At 39.7% G+C, this 17805-nt stretch overlaps 1 pseudogene; it reads right to left on the reverse strand.

Moving 5' to 3' along the window:
- The window catches only part of LOC148026194 (uncharacterized), a 124267-nt pseudogene extending 118590 nt beyond the window's left edge, over positions 1 to 5677 (reverse strand).
- Between the last annotated feature and the right edge of the window lie 12128 nt (positions 5678 to 17805).

Genomic DNA, 17805 nt, shown 5'->3' on the forward strand with positions numbered 1-17805 from the left:
GAGAGTAGATCAATATTAGTGAAGAATCATGCCCTTTTTAACTCATCCAAACAAGTCATCAATCCATGGGATGGAATATCGATTCTTAACAATGATTTTGTTCAAGTCCCTATAGTCAATGCACATGTGGAAAGAGCCATCTTTCTTCTTGATTAGCAGGACTAGAGATGCGTAAGGAAAGTTCAATAAATTCCATCTCAACTAACTCTTTGACTTGCTTTGCAACTTGTTCACATTCACACTCGGAGAGTTTATAAGGTGGCTTATTCCTCACTGGCTTGGAATGGGGCTCTAAATCAAGTGGGTGGTCCACTTGCCTCTTAAGGGAAAGGGCTATAGGCATATGAAATAAATCATTATACTCCTCAAGTATAGCCTTCAAGGCTGAATCTTGAGATACTTTGGAGGGTTAATATGAATTTTATTTATTCAAGTGCAAGACAAATATCTGTGAGCATTTTTTTAAACTTCCTTTTGAGTTGCTTTGTTGTAATTAGCTAAAAATCAACATTATCATAAACTCCTTCTAAGTGGATGAGTTGTCCATGCATCATAAACTCCATGTAGAGCTGAGAGAAGTCCATAGCAATTTTACCCAAATGTTTTAGCCAGCCACAACCCAAGACAACATCAATGGGACCCATGTCTAATGTGATTAGATTAACTAATGCCACATAATTCTTAGCCAAGCATAGGGAAACTTTGGAGCATACATGTGTATTGAATTTTTCTTCACCATTTGCTACTTGAACTTCCATAGGGTGTTGTAATTCCATAGCGATGCATTTCAATCGATCAATGGCTAATTTATTAACAAAATTGTGTGTACTACCATTGTCCACATACGTGCTTCCCATTAATATTGCCTTGAATGCATAGAGTGTTGGGGCTCCTAGAACCACTCCAAGCATCCAGGGAGATAGAGCAAAGAGAGGCTGTAGTCGGGTGGGTTGTAGTAGGGATTGTCAAATCAAGAGCATGGGATGGGCAACTACCTAGGTCAAAGGGAAATCCATCCTCTAGATCATAGAACTGCTCCTGGTCCAAATCCTTAGCATAGTCTTCATTTTCCATAGAGGTAATTCCTCTTCATCATTGTTCCAATCTTCCATCGCATACATGCTATGAACTTTGACCTTGGCTATCTTGTAAGGGCATTTTGAGGCATGGTCAACTATGTACTTGTCACCACATTTAAAATGTAGGCGTTTTTCTTTTCGTTCCTTCACAAAATCTACAAAAATGAACTTTTGGACACTTGGACCATTCAAGAATGATGTAGTTTGGGGTCTATTTTTAGCCTATTTACTCTCACCATTAGAGCCAACTATTTTCCCAAAAGTACCATGTTTTTTGTCAATGCGGAAGGGAGGTAAGTAGGTATTTTGGGACTATTATTAGACATGGCACTACCTCTAAAAATGTCCCCCATATGGGGTTGACCTCAATGGGGTTTAGATTTGTCCATAACCTTGCTGAATATTCTCATTTTTATGGTACTTTTTTGCATATCTTTCAACGAATTCAATTGCATCAAATAGGGTAGAGGCTTTTGAGCCATGATATCCATGGACAGGCTTGGTTCCAACCCATAGATGTACTTGTGCAATTTTGCATCATCACTGATGCTCTCCACATACATGGTCAAGTTCATAAACTGATTTGTGTACTCTCGTACAGTGAGATTGTGTTGGTCAAGAGTGTACCACTGTCGTACCAACTACTCATTAGGGCCAAAAATGCTTCAAAAAATGCACTTTTCTTAATCACGAGATTAAGGAAAGGGCCAAAGAGATTTTGCCATGTGTGCAAGAATATGGTATTCTTGTCTTCTCCTTTTTGGAGATAGTAGAGTGGACTCCGTGGTTCTCTTCTCTCTTTTAGCCAAAATCTCCATACTCTGATATGTTTTCATGGTCCCGAAGTCCTTAGTTAATTATAAAATCTGATAAAACTGGTTATGATAACGATGTTGTGAAGTTAATACTAACTTTTTTGAAAGTCCAGAGCTTTTGGCGCCCTGACTATATTTTCATTAGTCCTTTCACTATTTCTTCTTTGTTCATTCGTCTTTCTCGGTGAGCTTCTTTCTTTGCTTATTTGCCTTTCTCAGTGAGTGCTTTTCTCTGCGATTGCAATCTAAGTATGGCATCCAAAAGGCACCCGTCTCGTTTAGTAAACTCCTGCACTGTCTATGGCCAAGGAGTAGACGAAAAATGGGAGCCCAAAACCTTTTGCATAAACGATTGGGTGACCATGTTGCCCTCTTGCAAAAGCTCTCACAAGGTCAAAAGAAGAAAAAGAGAGGATATAAAACATCACTGGAAAGGGCGTATCATTGCTTTCAAAATTACGCATGAAGGGCGGTTAGTTAAAGTACAACATGTTTACATGGCCAGGGATATGCACTTATCTCCTAATGAACGCGTTTGCTAGCAAACACATTGTAAGTCTTAAGTTGATAACATTAAGCAAGTATTAATTTTGAATTCTTCGTTGTAGATATATTTCCATCAACAAGTATTGAATGGCAACCTGTGGAGAGTTTGAGTGGAACTTTGAATGTGATTCGTAAGGCGTTTGCGAACATTATATATGCTGATGAGACCGTCGGTCCTTTTAGTGAGAGAATAATTTTTATATATTATGCACAATATGTGGTTCCATCTAAAGAGGATACATATAGACATATCGAGGATTTGCCATTGCCAAGTCTCTCCTCTCTTATTTGGGAGGTTCCTGATAAGGCAACCATGCATAGTTTTAAATTCAAAATATGTCAAGATATTCAAATTTCCATGACAGCTAGAAGGATCTCAAGAAGAATACGCCTATCATGGTTTATCCCCTTACATATCTTTGTGGGTTGCTTCAAAATAGCAAACTTACAGAGAACAAAAGTATCTTGGCTTAGTAGAAATTTTGCAAGCGCAGAACTAGATAACATTATAGGGAAGCTTTGGAAATCTAGAGATGTTGACCATAAGGGCGACACCATGAGGTGTATTGTATGCCCCCAATCCTTGTCTCTGTGTTATAATATAGCACGACAAACTCTTGCTTTGGGTTTTGATTATAGGAGATACAAACTTAAACTAGGCATGTGGATTCCCTTGGATTTAGATACAGATTGCATACCCTTCAATCTTAAGGTGCAAGTTATAGAAAAGGAAATAAATATCACTTCCAATTGGAATCTTAAAGATGTAAGGGATACCTTGGAGATGCTAGACTGTACATCCCCAGAATATAAGTTCAAAGTAAATGGTAAAGTAGTAGGGAAGAGAGTTGAACGCTTTTTCTCTTGTATGAGTTGCTTGCCTCCTTCAATTGTAAGCTTCGAGCCATAAAATTGAAAACATTACATTGGACAAAAATATTTTCATTGAATGAAGAGTTACAAAACTGAAGTGTAGATATACAAAGATCTTGCCATTTGTATCTATTTGTCTCCTTTCATCATTGTAACTTCTTCGTCACTTTTTGAAAAGATAGATCTTGCTGTTGCACTGCCTTTTTTTTTTGTTGGTTGAAGAATTTAACTTGGACAGGGCCCTCTTCTCTTGAGGGGGTAGATGAGAAGATGGATGAGAAAGTGTTGGCATTTTTGTGTTTGTGGAGCTTGCCTTACTTGTCTTTCTAGATGACTTGCCTTTTGCCTTACTCTTAGTTAAGGAATTATGTGGAGGAGATTCCGGGTCCACTGGCGTGATTGCCCTATCCAAAATTAACTCAATACATCTCTCTCTTATCCACCATGTGTATGAATCGGGGTAATCTTTGCACTGCAAGGAAAATTGTAATAAGTTGTAAGGTGAGTGATAGTTCGTACTTGTAGGGAGTAAAAACAAAGAAATTGATAATAATGTTGTTGCTCAAAATCTAATAACGTTGCTCAAAACAGAATGTGAAAGATACTTACATTAACCCCATCTATCTTGAGAATCTTTGAATCTATTGTCCTACAAACATTTGAAATTACTCTCCATCCACAAGAATACACATCATTTTGTAAGGGTACTTCTTGTGAGAGAAAACTATATGGTTTTTGAGGATCAGCAATATCCTCATATGTAGTATCCAAAAAGGTTACCACCAACCTCCTAGCACTGTCAATGGAAACATGTTATTAAAAAAGTACAATAAATAAAATAAACAATAAACCAAAAAGTCAGGATTTGTATTCAACGCACATTTTTACTTGACCGTGGATACCCCTCAAAGAGTTCATAAGGATAATTTCTCGAGTGAAAATATCAATAAATATTAAGCTCCAATGTCCTCTGCAAAGTAAAATGTTAGTAAGAAATGCATACTATAAAGAAGTATACATTAAACCCTTTGCAAAATTGCATACCTTTCAACGTAAGGAAAAAAAATATGGTAGTTTGTAATTGGATCAAACCATTTGAAAAATAATTCTAGGTTTGAATAAGATTTTTAAAAAAAATCCACTAATAACAGTGGATCAACGATAAATATAGTTTTAGAGATTTCTTGGCTAAGAGAAGAAATCAACGGCCTAAAACCAAAAGCAAAACCAAATGAATGTCAATTGCAATGAATAAAACAACACTATCATTCAATTAAAAAAATTTGAGCCAAAAAACCTTATCTTATGCAACAAAATACTACTGAATCTGACAACTGAATATCTTTCTTAATAAACATTCCTTTGTCCTCAGGGGAAATACTAAGATAGTCTTCTGAAGAAGTGCAAGAGACATTCACAACCATTTGCCCGTATACCTCACCCATTCTCTTTAGATTGACAGGACCAAGGACATCGATTTTTCTCTTGCAAACTTCATCCTCTGACTCTATAGTCTCTTGTGGTCGTTCTTGATGGGCAACTTCTTTAGGTTCTGGATAGGCAGACACTTGTTCGGAGGTGGTCTTTGCATGGTGTAAATGTGTCACATCCTCAATCACTGGCTACTTCGCTCTCCTAGACAATTTTGGAGGAACATTAAGGATCTCAAATGCTTTTTTATCAGTAGTGGGCAAAGGCCTCAATACCTTGTCGAACCTATACCTGATTCTGCTAACCATACTAAAGTCTTTGTTCATCAAAGTCATTCTATGAGCGTGGGCAGCAGCAATATAAGCATCGTTCATAAAATCAATAACGAAGTCTTGAGCAACCTCCTGAAGGCAAAGAATGGCTGCAAGCTGCCATTTTTTTGCATGCCAACTTCAGTGGGACACCCTTGATAATCTAAAAGAAATATCTTTAACAACCCTAATAAATGTTGTCTTTGGAATCACATGTTGTGTAGCTCTTTGTGCCTTCCTTATCTCACTAAAACATTTCTGAACATAAAAAAATCTAGACTTTCTCTTTCTCTTCGGCTTGGAAGATTCTTCTTCTCCATGGGATAGGAGGGTCCAGGTTGCTCTGTTTGTTGAATAGGGGCTCCAAGGGTGGTTGGAAACTTAGCAGTTGTTGTAGGGTAGGACTGTACAAGATGAAGCTGACTCTGGGCAGGAGAAGACACTACACTAGACTGTTTAGATTCCATGGCAAGAGACTGAGGCAACCAGGTGGGATCTGAGGGCAACCAGGGGTAGGTGGGATCTCAGGATGGAAAGATTGAGAAGTTGAAAGCCTTGTCTCCTCCTCACTCTCTTTGCTGTCTATATACACCTTCCTTGCAGTCTGCTTTGTCCTAGCCATGAACTTGCAGAAAAATGAGACTTGTTAGACCATTTAAAAACTATGAGTAAAAAATGCCCAATAAGAAATAACAAATACGGTGCGATAGGTGAAAAAGCTCGGGTTTGAAGTGAAGCTCCTCGCGCCGTATTTGCGGATGACTAATACGACGCAATAGTGACAAACCATGGGTCAAAAATTCTAATCTTCGGGTTGTATTTGCGAAGAGAAAAAGCATGTTTTGACTGATATGATGCGAATGCATCGAAACGAAGTTTTAAAATGCCACCTCTCGAACCGTATTTGCGGATGACCAATACGGTGCGATGGTGACAAACTATGGGTAAAAAATTCTAATCTTCGCGTCGTATTTGCCATAGGCTAAAGCATGATTTTACAGATACGACGCGAATGCATCGAAACGAAGCTTTAAAAAGTAACCTCTCGCGTCGTATTTGTGGTGAAGTATACGATGCGAAAACAGTGAAAAGCACGGATTTATAGTGTTCGATACGACGTAAGAACAATGAAGCGCATGTTAAAAAAAGCACCTGCTCGCGCCGTATTTGCGATTACTGATACAGCGCGACTATGTTTAAGCGCAGGTTGAAAAAACAACTCCTCGCGCCGTAATTGCGGTGACCGATATAGGGTGAGGATGATCTCGATGTGGCTGTGTATTCACGCTCTAGATTTGAAAAGTGAGCCATGTAAGCTTCAATCCATCTTGCAGGGTCCGTGACACGTGGCAATGTTTAATTGGCTAGGTTTTGCACGGGCCATCCATGTGGCTGTCTACGTGGCATCGCACATGGCAAATATTTTTCGCTCTATATAAGCACGGTTGTCAGACATTTATGATTTTTTTACAAATTTACAAGCTTGTTTAGAGTTGAGGTCCACTTTCAGGGTTTCTTATGTGAATTTCCGCGATTTTGTTTACCCTTGATACGAAGCGAGGAGATATTGTTCTTGAGGTCGCTTTGCCAAATTCGCGTCATATCGTCGACTAGCAAATACGAAGCGAGAAGGCATCGCTCGTGGAGTGGTTGCACACTTTCGCGCGGCATCATACTTTCACTCATGTCTGAGCCTAAGGATGTTGTAGGCTCCCAAGAGCAGGTAACCCCTTCTAAAAAAAGAAGAAGATTGTCATCAGGGTCAACAAGAGCTTCTGATTGTGCTGCCTTCTCCCCTGAAATTCCCACAGCTTCCTCCCCTTGTTCAGCACAGCAAGTGTGGAAATGCCTAAGAAGTCTCCAATCAAAGGCAAGTCACCATTAAGGGTTTCTAGATTGTCTCAGATCATAGATGTTTCTCCATCTGAAAGGCTCCTAGACTTTCTTCTTCAGAATGGCATGGAGTTATCTTATTATGGAACTGCAAAGGATATTTTCAACCCTGACTGGGATATTGACCATGTATTGAACTCATGTAAGAAGTTTTTCTTGGAGGAGTTTGCTGAGTTTGAAAGTCTTGCATTTCCAGTGTGGTTGAAAAGGATGCAAAGGAATATGTTCACATACCTATTGGGAGCTCACCTTCAGAGAAGGCCTCATTTTCAAGAAAGTGTACATCTCATTCTCTTGATCGGTTTTGTACCTCAGATTTGTTTTGTTCTACTCATTCTAGGAAATGCAGGCTTATGTCCAAACCAACTTCATTCATTGTGTTTTCTCTTGTAAAATATCCTGTGAAATTTGATGAGAAACAATTAGAAGGTCCAAAATGTTCCACCTTTTGCCTTTTGGACGAGGTAGCAAATGACAAGGATGCAAAGGAATGTTTGGACCCTGAGCAAGAAGCAAATATTGCTGGCAAACTAGATGTTGCCCAATTCAAAGCTAAGACCATTATTGAAGAAAACCATGCAAATGCATATCTTGTTTCTGACTCTTCTTTTTATACTATTGCTTCACTTCCAACTTTCCCTATCAAGGACAAAGAATACATACTGCTAGCAGACATTCAAAGGCTCTTCAATCTTAGGGAGGATTATTGTTCAGCCATCATTGCACAGGCTTTCGATGCTGCAAATGGCATTGTTGACGTCGAAAATGAATCGAAAGAAGAGTTACTTAAACTTGACACTGAAATTACGGACGACAAGTTTATTGAAGCAGGGGATGCCCTTTCTCTTTGTTTTCGTAAGGCAAAAAATGCTAAGGAAGAGTACGGGATTACTGAAGAGGAAGTCCACGGCCTTCAAGACTGACTTGGAATTTTCCATTTTGGAAGAGAAGAGTCGCAATATGTTAAAGAATTGGAAGATACCAATGAGACACAATCATCAATTAACATATGGAATCCAACTAAGCTAGAAAATCAATTGGTACTATTATCTCAAATTTTGTAAGATGTATATACATTAATATGTTTGATTTCAACATTCATTTGACATTTATCTTTTTTTACAGTTGGAGATTGAAGATTTTGATAACTTCTTGGGACGGGGTAAAGGGACAAGAGTTAGTATTAGTTCATATAAAGATGTTGCACTTGGCCATTACTTAGCAAGGATTGATCCGCATGTTTTCTTAGTTTTTCATAACATCTTCTCAGAGGAAGCAACATGGCCTATACTATGTATTAAGGCACTTACAAGGCTACTTGGTTTCTTTGGGTTACAATACAATGCACACAAGGTGATGCTTTTGGAGAAGACAGTGGCAATTAGGATTTTTGGTTATGGTCCTGGTTTCTCTGCTTCTAGAGCTGGATACTTTCTGGCCCTCTTATCTTATGCTTTGGCAGCAAATCGAACTGATATAAAATCAATAGTTGGGTACAAGAGAAGAAAATTTCTGTGTTATAGAGGAAATATCTCGGAAAGGGAGGATGATGTAAAGGCTCCTGAGAGCTAGCTTTGTACTTTCCTTTCTTGAATTCTCAAGTTGAAGTATTCATTCTTTGAAGTTGTCGTCGAAAAATACTATGAATTCTTAAGTTGAAGTATTTATTCTTTGAAGTTGTCGTCGAAAAAACCAATTAAATAGCTCCTCAAGAGCATTGCTTTTTGTAACTCCACCTCCATGTCTTGTGCTTCGAAAAAAACTTGTACGTGCTTGATAGTGAGATTTTTCCATACCTTGGCCGCTATAAGTTGCGAGGGGGCCTTGCTCCTCCACAAAGTAAGGCCCATGGATATGAAGGATATGCTGCAAATTCATAAGAGTAACAATCAGTTTCTGCCAATGGAAAATTTATCGAAGAAAGCTTGGATTAAATATTCTCTCTTACCAAATAAAAAGTGATATCTTTTTCTCCCCATGCCTCCTTTATTGCTTGAACAAGATTTGTAATCGATCATTTAAACTCTTCTGAATATGTGTACGTTTTCATTTGTTGCTTGAGGAGCTTTAGGAAGACATCAACATGTCTCCAAACCTCCATCCTTAGAAATGCAAGTCGTAGTGTGGTTGCAATGTTTGTCGTTATCCCACACAGCTCTCTCCAATGCTCCTAAGTAATGCTCACATATTTTCCTGTATGGTTACCTAAAAATTGTCTAGCTTTTGAGCCTCCCATTGAGACATTAGCCAAGACATCTCTTGTTTTCCTTGAAAGTGTTGGATCTTTTCTTACATGAATTCTCCCTCTCTCCTCTCCCTCCCTCACCCTTGCCCTCACCCTCACCCACACCCTCTCTTTCTCTCTTTGCCTATTATGTTTAACATCTTATCCCTTTTTCTCTCTCCTCTCATTCTCTCTTTTTTCTCTCTCCTCTCCCTCTCTCATTTCCTTTTGCTCTCTTCCTCTCCTTCTCTCATTTCTTCTCCCTCCCTCTCCCTCTCTCGTTTTCCTATTATGTTTTTGTCTCCCACCCCTCCCCCTCTCCCTCTCCCTCTCTCATTTCCTCTCTCCCTTCCTCCCTCTCCCTCTCTCATTTCCTCCCCCTCCCTCTCCCATTTCCTCCCTCTCCCTCTCTTTAATTTCCCTCTCTTTCTCCCTCTCCCTCTCCCTCATTTCTTCTCCCTCTCTCATTATATACAAATTATACAAAAAATAAATAAATAAGAGAGAGAATACACTCTCCCTCCCTCTCTCTCTCATTTCATCCCCCTCCCTCTTCCATTTCCTCCCTCTCCCTCTCTTTCTCTCTCTCGCCCTCCCTCTCCCTCTCACTCTCTTTCTCTCTCTCTCCCTCCCTCCCCCTCCCTCTCCCATTTCCTCCCTCTCCCTCTCCCTCTCTTTCTCTCTCATTTCCTCTCCCTCTCTCAATATATATACACAAATCATATAAGCAAAAGTAAAAGAGAGAGAGAATGCACTCTCCCTCCCTCTCCCTCTCTCATTTCCTCCCCATCCCTCTCCCTCTCTTTCTCTTTCTCTTTCTCTTTCTCTTTCTCTCCCTCTCTCATTTCCTCCCCCTCCCTCTCCCTCTCCCTCTCTTTCTCTTTCTCTTTCTCTTTCTCTTTCTCTTTCTCTTTCTCTCCCCCTGTCTTTCTCTTTCTCTCCCTCCCTCTCCCTCTCCCTCTCTTTGTCTCTCATTTCCTCTCTTAAACAAGCAAAAGAAAGAGAGAATTAAACCCTAAATAAGCAAAAGAAGGAGAGAATGGACTCACCGTAAAGATATAGCGAGGGTTTGGCAGCTCCTCTTCACGACGAAGGCTCCTCCTCTCCTTCGCGAATGGCCGTGGTGGTGGCGGCAAGCCTTCTTCCTCTCCCTCTCTCACCCTCTATGCAAAACGGTCGCTCTCTCTCTTGCTCTCCCTCTCGAAATGTCTCACGAAAATGCGTGAAATGAAACGCGCTCGGGTTTCGGCCCTATTTTTTTTCCTTGTGGGGCGTCGCTATTTGCGTCGCAAATAGCAACGCCGCTATTCATGCGTCGCTACTCCTATTGCTATACCTCTCTTTCCTTGTAGTGATAGTATCAAAAACAAGGGGGATTATGAAAGATTATTAAAGAAACATGCCTAATGAGATCAAGGATGAAGATGCCCAGACAACAAAAAATAAGAACTTACTAATTAGGGAAGCCATAATGGATTCTGTCAACACCTCTTCATTAGGATTAGAGAGCACCCAAATGTCAAGAGCATTGAGCTCAACCTGCAGCATAGCTGCTACTCTCTCAAGAATATAGCGGCTCCTCAGGGGTAGGGGGCTCTATGCATGACAGGTTGGGCCACATACTCATTAAGAATGGTGTTGAGCTCTCTATCAAGAAAATACTTATCCTCCACCAAAAGTGGTGGTGGTTGGTGAGCTATGTTGGAATCAACTCTACCATAGAGGTAGAGGATAGAGACTATGCAAAGAGGTGGGGGCTGGCAGACTGGTGGGGCTCCATTCATGAAACTTGGGGTTGGGGCTCATGCTCGTGGGGAAAGGATACTTGGGATTGGGACAAGGGCTCAAGCTCGTGGGGTGAGGGCACTTGGGTTTGGAGCTCATGGGGCTTAGTAGGCTAGGAAAGCTCATAAGGCTCAACAAGATCATGGGGCTCACCGAGCTAGGGATCTATTTGAGGGTCAATGGGCTAGGATGCTGCTTGTGCTCTTTGTAATCATCAACACAGTATGGTGGGATCTGTTCTAAGCTCTGCTCTTTCGTTTTGTGAGTGTCTGTTGTAAGCATATGTCCCTCTCATGGGAGACAAGAAGCTTGGCCTAGCTCATTGTTGATGAAGGTGTGAAACAATAAGAATTTCTTACATGCAATAGTATGAGATATCCACAGCCTGTCATACCAAAGTTGCAAGTGGTGTAAGCTGTCAAAATCTCTTGGCATGATCTTCACCATGTGGGCATGGGCTGCAAGAAAATATGTCTTCAAAAATTTTGATAAGAAAATATTTGGCAATCTCTTGAAGTGTAAGAACGAGAAGATCCATCACATGTCTATGGCCCATCTTTGAAGGGGCAAGTGTGATATTGGAAATTGTATTTAAGTCTCTATCATGTGTAACTTGCTAAGAACTGCATGGTGAACCTAATATCTTTGATGCCTTCCACGAGAGGAACCCCTTCCCATGAACCTTGAAACATAGGCCACAAAGAGTCACCAAGAAGCCACAGAGACTAATCCATTACATTTATGAATGGATTGATGGTGATCCTAGAAGTAAGGAAACTCCACAAGAGTCCACACCAAGTGACAGAGTTGTCTTTAGATAAAGTGTTGCCACAAACTACTTGGTGGGAATCCTCAAAAACCAAAACATTGGAGATGGTCACCACTAAGTGACAGAGACTACCCCATGGAAAAGGGTTTCCATGAACCACTTAATGGTAAATCTTAAAGATAATGACACTTAATGAGGGTTCCACCAAGTGATAGATGATGCCCCTTAGCAATGGGTTGCCATGAACTGCTTGCTGGTGATCACATCGAAAACTAGAACATTAGACTAGGATCACAACTAAGCAATAGACATTTCCCCATAACAAAGGATCGTCATGAACCACTTAGTGGTGACCCTCGAAACAAGGGTACTCTTGACGAGGGTCACCACCAAGAGATAGATGTTATCCTTGGGCAATAGGTTGCTAGGAACTGCTTGGTGGTGACCCTCCAAAACAGCAACATTAGATAAGGATCACCACAAAGTAATAAAGGTTGCAAAGGGTTACCCCGAACCACTTGGTGATGACCCTCAAAGAACAAAACACTGAGTGAGGGCTCCCACCGAGTGATAGAAACTACCTCATAGCAAAGGGTTGCCAAGAACCACTTAGTGGTGACCCTAAAAAACAAGTACACTAGACAAGAGTCACCACCAAGAAATAGAGGCTATCCCATAGCAAAGGATTTCCTTGAAGACAAGAACACTAAACATGCAATGCATAGGTTACGACAAAACAAAACAAGACAAGGATTTACCAATGACTAGGTCATGATGGGATTAGTGATGTTGCCATATAGTAGCTTCTTTTGGGGGTGGACTCGCAATGTTGATAGTATCGGCGAGTGCACTAAAGGGCATGAAGGCTCAATAGATGGCTAGTTGGGCGAGAGTTTGAATGTGAAAGTAAGAAAATGACCAAATGCATGTAGAATCTAGCTTAATGAAAAATCATATGCATTGATTGGTTTAGAGGGTGGACTATCGAGTATTGAGTACATTTGCATTAACTAGTTAAGGGCGTGGGGATCAAATACTGAGTACTTTTGCATTAATAGGTGATATTTCCAAATTATAAGATTTTTTTTTAAACAGCCAAGAACTTCGAGGATTGATGGAAGCAGGAGAATATATGGATCAACCACGTGGCAGGGAACAAAATGTAATAAAAAGTATTGCAAGAAAGCTAATAATCCCAATCCCCCCAAAAACGGGACACACAAAAACAAAAAGAGAGAATCGTAAAAAAGTGTCATTTTCATTCATGCCTAATACTAAATATTTCAAAATGGGACCTTGGAGCTAGCAAGAGAACTAAAATGGATAATCACATTAACTCCATGGAGGGACAACTAACTATGTAGGTGAACCTTCCACGAGCAAGGATCAGTCAAAAAGATTTTAGGCAAGTTTGGTGGCAAGACGCTCTCTCCTACTACACTCGTGCTCTCTCAATTTTCTTCAATCACGTTGGCTCTCTTGCTCTCTCTTGCATCGACTCTTGATTGGCTCTTTCTTCACCATGCACTCTTGATCTCCTTGGATTATGATGGCTTCTTTCTCTCTCTTACATCTTGTCTCAAATGGCTCCTGCTTCACATGTGCACTCTCATCATTATGATAGAGGCATAGCAAATCAAGGATCTCTAATCCACTGATGATGAACACTAGATCTTTGTGCAAGATGTCATGCAACAACACAATAGGTGTGGGCTATTTCTAACTTCATGCTATTTCTAACCAAACTGAATAGCAACTTCCTACATCTAGATACTCATTAAAGGAACATCTTAGTTTCCTGAAGGGGATTCCCTCAATAATAGTTTAGGGTAAGGTTATTCGTGACCCTTGAGTGGTGTGAATCCATAATGGGGGTCACCACCAAGTGAGAGACGCCTCCACTCAACAGAGAGCTATCATATTGCTCTCTAATGACCTTGGTATAGGTTAAACCTTGAAATTGCCACTACAAATTTAGAGAAACCCCTTCTAGTTGCATAGGACACTTGTATCCAATTATGAAGTTTCTAGCTACGAAGGGCACCCGTATCTAGTTATTGTGGAGGGTCCCTATATCACTTGGTGGTGACTCTCATGCATGGTGAAGCTCGCATTTGTCACCACCAAGTCAGGGACAGATCTCCCAATTATAGAGGGCCCCTATATCACTTGATATAGCGACCCTTGTATGCAGTGAAGCTCACATGGGTCACCACTTCAAGGACCTTCCAAATTTAGAGGACCCATGTATCACTTGGTGGTGACCCTCATGCACAATAAAGCCTACATGGATCACCACCAAGTGAGGAAGGAGCCTCCCAATTGTAGAGGGTCCCCATATCACTTGATAGTGACTCTCGTGTGTCGTGAAGCCTACATGGGCTACCACCAAGTAAGGGAGGCACCTCCCACTTATAGAGAGACCTAGTATCACTTAGTAGTGACTCTCATATGCCAAGGGACCCCGTATCACTTAGTGGTGACCCTTCTTTATAATGTGGGTGAGAATTTATTTTGTTGGCTTGGAGAAAATTTTTTACCCTTTTTTCTTATTCTCTCTTTTATGAACATGAAACAAGATGATGTATGAGTTGGAGTTTGAGAATGACATGGAGTAAACCCTAGATGAAAAGATTTTTATGTTCCTCCATAGTGTATGCACTCATTCTTAAGCTTATGAGTTGTCCCATATGTTTACTTCGCCACTTCCTATTGAAAATGTTTTTTGTTTGTACATGAATGTGCTGAGTTTTTACATGGATGATTTTCAAAAAACAACTTCAAGTGGTGCAATGACCATACAAGCACATGAATATGTTCATGCTCATGATTTTGCGACCCCAACAAAGTCCTGAAGACAAATCTAGCCAAGGCACTAGATAAATTATATAGCAATGCATAAAAGGGCACAAAAAGTGCCCAATACACTCACAGATATGTCTTTTGTAATCCTCCTTTACATTCCTTTGTTATTTCTATCTCCTAGGAGGTGAGAATGACTCGAGAAGGACTTTACATAGATCCCATGCTAAAGATAGAAGATAGTCTACCATTATCATTAGATAGGTTGAAGAGGTAGATGAGATAATACCCTTCAATGTAGAGGAGGAGAGAGTGAAGGCTAATTTGTAGAGTTTTGATCGAGCCCTAGCTACCCCTAATGACCTAGAGGGTGTGCAATCGATCGATGCATGCGAGGAAGGAAGCTTGCTTAGTCGATATAATGAATTCACTAGACATCTGTGAGGATTATAATCTTGCTACGTTAGCACTGTTTAGTGAGGCTGACATAGAGTGGGCAATGGACAGAATAGATCTATATCTCTTGGCTAATTTTGCGATTGAAGATGTAAATTTTATTATAGTAAGAAAATCTGTGAATGCATTGAAGTGGAGGAAAGGGCTTATGAGCAGTGACAATTGCCTATTAAAGAAAGAGGTACAATAATTGAAAGGCTCAATCAAACCAATATAGGAAAGTATGAGGCATTAGTTGTGTAGAAGGATGGGAGTGGCACAATCTTGTTATGAATGCCATGTTTACTTGAAAGCCATTTCTGGCCTTGCTTCTTCCTAAAGGCCAGCCATTGTAAAAACTTCTCATTCACACATGAATTATTATAAGATTTTTATCTATTTTATTTTGCCATTCGTAATGCAAGGGCTATGTCCAAGTTTTGACACATCCTTTTTGCCTCTTCTATCCTTGTTCTATGTGAAACTACTCTGTAAAAACCATTGAAATTTTTTTAATAGGTTGTTTACCTTTTCTTTACCATTGTTATGTCTTGAAAACTCACCTACTACCACACAGATTAGGGACCATAACTATAAATAATATATTCATTAAAAAATAAAGATGAGGTTAGTTAAGAGCTAAGCAGTAAGTTCAAGGCATAAAAACTAAATATGACATTCTTTACTATATAATACATGAGATTATCTGCTCTCCAAGAATCCTTCATGGAGAATTTAAATTTGTTGAGAACCTTCTTGAAGGGCAAGAGATCCTCCTTAAACCAGGATGTTTTATCACAATGCATGAACACTGTGTCTAATGCCTCCCAAAATTCGACCTTTTTACTCCTTGCTGTTCTATCATCCCTGTAGTCTTTGATTGCATTATGTAGCACTTTCAATTGGTTGTAATGAATGCAAAAAGAACCTATCATAGAGTTTTGTTTTCTAGGCTTGCCATGGAATCCCAAAAACCTTATGGTCTTAACTCCACCTATTCCTAGGAACTTTGTTTCCATTTTTTAATCTCTGGGGATTTTCTTGGATTACAACATTATCCCTGTGGAGACCAATGTTTGACCAAACCTTCCCAATAGCCTAGATCCTTGGCCTTTTGGGGTTGTAGTTTCCACTCAAATCCAATGTAGAGAAGCACAGTTTTCTCTACTATTATAAACAAAGCATGCTATGTGTACATTTATTAAAGGGATATTTAGAATGGCTTGAAAGTCTAGATCTTCGATATGTCCATCAAGGTGCCTTATTCCAACTAGCAACATTACACTCCTTGGCCATGGCCATACAGTAAATGCAAGGACTCTTAGAAGTAGCACATCTTGACACATTATACATGCACTTCAATGTCTTTAAATCTATGGTCATGTGCCACTCCACTATATTGTCAAAACCCTTCAACACTTAGCTCCTCCCCTACTTGTTGAGCATTTATCTTCTCATGTATAGGATTTCATTGAAACACCTAGTGCAACATGTCAAAAACTTTTGTGTCAACTTAAAATGCTCCCAATCACCAAATGTCTTGCTATGATTGCATGCTAAAGTGCAATAAGCCCTCTATGCCTTCATCGCCCTCACTACTTTGCTAAAGAGCAAAATTTAAGGGCAAAAGAAAATCTCTCCATCTTCTTACCCTTTACAATCTCAATTTCATCAAGCTTGATAACAAAAATGACAATCCCATTTGCTACTATATGCTCCAGCCTATAAAACCTGATCATAGCTCTATACAAAGACTTCAAGTCAAAGAATATATTGTTAAAACTATCATATTTTAACACTCTCTTCTTTCCAAGTTAGCTATCTATTATGGAAATGGCTCACCAAGGACTTTCAAGGCTATTTGGTTGATTTTTTGTCTTGTTTATCGAGCTAAGAATGGTTTTGGCAACAAAGACATATTTACCCTTTTCTTCTTCAATATCTCTTGCAAGACTTTGAAGAGCTGAAGGTTTGTCTACTAATCTCCACTTTATCCGTGGTACTTTGGATGTTCTCTTTATCTAAGCCAAACATTTTCATGAACTTTTCAATGCATTATTCCTTAGCCTTCCTAAACCTCTTCTTAGCCAATATGTTTCCTATAGCTTTGGGAGGAAGGATATTGTTGTAAGCTTACAATGCTCTTTCCGCATTTCTCATTGCCTTGTCCCAATGGAGAATGGCCTTATCGATTCCAATAAAAATGATGACACACATATAAGCATGGATTTGTAATGTATTCACAAAATGAGCACTTGCTTTGAACTTAATGCTCTCGAAACACAATAGAAGAATACAACTAGTTTAACATGAGTGACCAACTATCACCAAATTACTATAATTATTATCGTCCAACCTTCACTTCCAAGCTTGATTATCTCTATATTCTTCAAAATCATATACCTTTCATGCAACCTGAGCATTGTTTCCTTCCATCTAGCTACACATAGTTGGATTTTGAGGCTTCTTATTTTTCCTTGGCTCTCCTTCTCTAATTGTTTTCTCATTATATTTATTTCCTAATGTAACCATTGGTTCTCTAGCTTCAAAATTTTTGAGTAGCCTACTAGATTCTAAGTATAGGCTTAAAGCCCTTGACGACCATCTCCAACAAACCTCAATAAAATGAGGAATATGAAGAGAATGGAGAGGTGCTTCGTGTCATAAGATCCACATGATACAACTTGCCATTAGTCCATAAATCGATATTTTTTCTACCCTCTAATCTCATTACTTCCAACACACTTGGTGTGTTACCAGACACCTCGTTTCTTTTGCAAATAGATGCATACTCATCATCCAAATCAATATCAAGATGGTATAGATGTTGATGGTTATCCAT

This window comes from Lygodium microphyllum, chromosome 14 (genome assembly GCF_053477565.2).
Source record: "Lygodium microphyllum isolate KBCC chromosome 14, Lygodium_microphyllum_v1.1.10, whole genome shotgun sequence".
Lineage (NCBI taxonomy): Eukaryota > Viridiplantae > Streptophyta > Polypodiopsida > Schizaeales > Lygodiaceae > Lygodium > Lygodium microphyllum.